This window comes from Geospiza fortis, unplaced genomic scaffold (assembly GCF_000277835.1).
Source record: "Geospiza fortis unplaced genomic scaffold, GeoFor_1.0 scaffold387, whole genome shotgun sequence".
Lineage (NCBI taxonomy): Eukaryota > Metazoa > Chordata > Aves > Passeriformes > Thraupidae > Geospiza > Geospiza fortis.
Genome location: NW_005054546.1, coordinates 143,358 through 147,983, shown reverse-complemented (window position 1 = coordinate 147,983; position 4,626 = coordinate 143,358). Strand labels below are relative to the sequence as shown.

The 4,626-nt window shown below is 51.4% G+C and overlaps 1 long non-coding RNA gene across 1 annotated transcript in view; it reads left to right on the top strand.

Annotated features, from left to right (window-relative positions):
• The window catches only part of LOC115948832, a 24,248-nt gene that overhangs the window by 18,701 nt on the left and 921 nt on the right, over positions 1-4,626 (top strand). The window lies entirely within an intron of this gene.

The following is a 4,626-nucleotide window of genomic DNA, read 5'->3' as shown; positions in this document are numbered from 1 at the left end:
GCCCGGCGGCCCCGCTGACGTGCCGAGGGCCTGGGAATGGGGCTTTGGGCCCATCCAAGTTCACGGCCACCGGAGGCATTCAGCTGTTGGAGGAGCGGGGGGGCGGCAGTGGGATCTGGGGCGTTTGGCTCCATTCTCCCTTCCCTTTCAGCGCCGGCAATGTCCTCGGTGCATACAGATCCCCCGTCCCTTTCTCCTCCTGACAAGTGCGCACATAAATAAATTACCCCACCGGGCGAGTGTGGAACAATCTGTCCCCTAAATTCTATTCATCGCCAGACAGGACTCATTATTCCCCCGATTAAAGCCGCTGGAGTAGCTTGCAAGGGTTACAGTTACTCTGTCAAACTGTAAATAAGACACTAAAAATAAAGGGCGCTGGCGAGGGAAGGGGGAAAGGGAAGCCAGACTAATGCCTGCTGCTAGGGAAACCGAATGAATCCCTAATGACGCCTGTGTACAAACTGCAAATAATGAAGGAAAAGTGACAAACAGACCTCAGCCGGGCTGTGGCGAGGTCTTCTCTCTGTGATGGCAGTGGGGACCAACTCACCCCTTCCTCCAGGGACAGCCAGCAGGAGAGCTGGACCCCCTCACACACCCCTCTGAGCAGAGCGTGTCAGCCCTTGTCCTTCTCTTGCAGGAAGGTTTGGCTCTCGTGGGTGTGTTGATTTTTTTAGGCACAGAACCCACCTCTGCCTGAGCCCACATTTTGATGTTTTAGAGAAAAAAGTCCATTGCTTGTGGTCTCAGAGCAGCCCCCAAAGTTGAGTTTGTGCTCTGGTGTTAGAACAGCTCAGAGCTCTGAGCTAGGACAGGGCTAGGACCAGGGGGTTAAACCCATCCTGCCCAGAGCCCTGAGGGATGCAGCCCAGGCTCCTTCCCACCTGCAGCAGGGCATCGCTGCCATGGCTGAGATGGAGATGCAGGGCTGAGTCCCAGGTCTGAGCAGCCTGGGCCATGATAGATCACAGGGGAGGATGTGTCCAGCCCTAGAAACCTCTTTGGGTAAAACACAGTCCCTTCCTGGCTGGTCTCTTGCCAGACAATAAAGATAGGGATATTTGCCTTGCAGCAGATCCTTTTTCTCCTTTGATATCTTAGACCTGAAGAAATGAGGCAAAAAAAAAAAAAATCAGCTATAGGCTTGTTGTGGGTGTTTCTCAGTTCCAGAGGGACTGAAATGTGAGAGTTTTATTTCAGGCCCTGCTTGAACTATTCCCACCACCCTCACTGGGTGAAAGAAATGCTGTAATTCTCTGTGTTGCTCAGGGGAATATTTTGATTCACGCCCCCCAAGCCTGTAAAAGAGAAAAGACAGCTCTGGCTGTGTCCCTCCGGGTGGATTCTTGCTCTCCAAAGGAGAGCACTGAGCAGGGAAGGTCCTGGCAGGGCTGTGCAGTCCTTGGGAGCCAGAGCAGAGCAGGCTGGACGCTGAGCCCTCATCCCCCAGATCTGTGGGGATGCCTCAGTGCTCTCCCATCCTCCCCCAGAGGCCAGCAGTGCTGGGGCCTCTCTGGAGCCTCATCTCCAGCAAGAGCAGGGGGAGCAGCAGTGCTGATGATCCCTGCCCTGTGGCTGCTGTTCAGCACAGCACCCACCTGTCCTCCCAGCAGCAGCAGAATTGCAAGGGGCCTCATGCAGGCAGAGGGTTTTTTAGAGCCTTGTTATGCTTCTACAAGGCTCAGACATCTTAAAAGGGATTTTTCAGGCCAGCTGAGCTAGTCTGGAGCCCAGTTGCATTTCCCAGTCAGGTCAAACCAAGGCTTAGCAGATTTCTTTCCTTTCTGTCTTGGGGGAAACAAACCCTTTTCACCCACAATTCCTGGCTGTGAGGCCTCATGACTCCAAAGCAGCATTCCTGGGACATTCCTGGTGCCATGGTATGTGCAGAATTTCAAACAGAAACTCATGGCTCCACATCTCCATGTGCTCTCCCTGCTGGACTCTGTTATTTGGGAGAAGCTCCAGGATGGAGCAGGAGATTCATGATTGCCATTGGTAATAATTTAATAATTGGCATTGCCACTGCTCATGGCGGAGTCTGTGCAGCTCCTACAGCCCCAGGAGGGTGTGTGCAGGTGCTGATGAAGGAAGAGCTGTGCTCCTGTCCCTCCCCTGCAGCATTTACCAGCTTAGCTGGAAAAAGAGCAATTTGAAATGATCTCCTGACCAGCCAGACCCGAGCAAGTCAAACCCATACTGGGTTGTCCTGGTGCTCCCCAGCCATGGAATTTGGGCAGCTCTTCGCCACACCTGCTCCCTGGAGTTTGCCTTTAGAAGAGTTTTGGGCGTAGGGAACCTCATGGTAACCTGGGAGAGAGATTTGGGGTTTTGTTCCCTACCAGGAAAGTCTTTGCTTGCAGGCTCAGGTGCTGGGAGCAGCATCAGGGCCAGGGATGGAATTGGGAATACTCAATCCACTTGAGATCACACCAGCAATGGCAAAAAGGAACTTATTTGCCTTTCCCTGCCTGAACCTCTTGGGTCACATTTTCCAAGGTTTCTCTCAACCTGTAAAAATAGGATTATCACTACTTTTTAATGGAATCTGTGATTCCCCTCCATGTGAATCCCCAGTGCCAGAAACTCAAGCTCTGCCATGGTGTTTGAGGAGACTGGGGGTTGCTGGCCCTTGAGCAAAGCACATGCTGACCAGAATTGCCCTGGAGAGATGAGGACAATCAGGGAACGCTCCATTTTAGAGCTCTTCATAGCAGTTCTGAGAAGATTCTGTGCCTTCCTTCATTTCCTCAAGACACCTGACTGTGCTTTTCACCCATCCACGAATGTCACCTGGATGTGTCCTTGAACCAGGAGCTGCCAGCTCGCTCTTGGACCTCCAAAGCTGTCTCAGCAAGGTCCAAAGGGCCGTGTTCCAGCCACGCCCCTGTCAGCTCCCTTTCCTTTACAAGGATTAGGATGAGGCAAATACCTCCAGTCTGCTTTAATCCTCAATACCTGATTCTGCAGGAGGCGCACACGTAGCACACACACATCTCAGTAATAGCCAGGTAACTCGCAGGGCTAAATCACTCTGGGTTTTTTTTCATCATAACCTCCCTTTAAAGCACATTTAAATGCTTCCCTGCAGGCTCATGTGAGGGCTGTTAAGGGCTTCATTTGAATAAATAAGGGCACAGGTAGAGGAGGAACATCACCACAGCCCCTGGAAACCCAGAGCCAGCCATGGCAGCGGTGGGCTGGCCAGTGGCAAAGGGCCTCCATGTTATATATTCCATAAAGCAGAGTAATTAAGTATTACTAGTTTTGATGACTTCAAACAGAGTGACTCCAGGAAATAAGCCCCTTCTTTATAATTAGTGGGATTTCCTCTGCATCAAACGGAGAGATTGATTCTTTAATCTGCTCACATGCTTTTGATTTGGTCTTTCAGCTGCTTGTACCAACTGCTTCTACTCCCTGCTCTTGCCGATAAAACCTTGCAAAGGAGATTTTAGGAAGGCATGACCTGAGTTGAGGTCCAAGATTTTCTTTGTGTGTGGCTGTTTTGTGAATTCCTAATTTGCCAGAAATTATGATCACGATGATAACAAGAATAAAAAAAGTAACACAGACACGGCTTTTAAACATCTACCAATGTTTAGGTCAAATAATTGTGGTTTGGGGTTTTGTTTATTGTCTTCTCAGCACACCTCTTAGCTCTGGCTCATGCTTTTTAATACCTGAAAAGGTAATTTTGGCTTCCTGTCTGCAGGTGGGCTGGCCCAGGTTGGGCTCCCTGCATAATTTCCTCTTGTAAGAGCACACCCCTAATGCCAGGTCTGCTGGCATCCCAAGGGCTCCACTGAAATGAGGGCTGGACATGTGCAGAGTGGCTTTGGATATTTCAGGGGTTGGGCCTGATTCAGAACTAAACACAGGAACTTGGGAAGCTCTGTCTGAAATTAAACAGATTGTGGCTGCCCCATCCATGGGAGTGTCCAAGGCCAGGCTGGACAGGGCTCATGGCAGGGGATAAATGAGATGAGCTTTAAGGTCCCTTCCAATCCAAACCATTCCACAATTCTATGGAAATCCCTGCAAATGTTGCTGGTTTCCAAATGAAGAGATCAGGAAAAAGTGAGAACTTGCCCCCTGCAAGAAGCTGATGTGAACAATCACCTCCCTCCTGGGCATCTCCATGGGGTCAGTGGTGCTGCGTCAGTCTTGTGGGAAATGTGGGCTGGGGTCTGTGCTGGTTCCAGGCATGGCCTAAACCTCCCATGTGCTTCTCCCACCTCCAAAGCAGCTCAGACCTCGAATCATCTCAGCAAACAGCCCCTAGCTGGGTTTTCTTCTGCCATGTGAGGTTCTTCTGGGACTGCTGAGGAGATAAAAAAGGGGGAAAAATTGGGAATGTGCTGCTTTCCATCCACCTTTTGACGCTGTTGGAAATGTGCAGGATGAGCAAGAGAGGCTGGTGGGCCTCATGTGCACCCCAGAGGGTGAGAATGAGAGGCCAATGGCTCAGTTTTGGCAGCTGCAGGGCAGGGACTGGCGCCACAAACAAGGTGGGAAGGGCACACGGGGCTGTGCCAGCCCTGGCAGGTGGCACCAGCCTGCAGGGAGGAGCTGTGGGGAGGGGATGGATCCCCCTGGGCTCACCTGGAGCAGGAGCAGGAG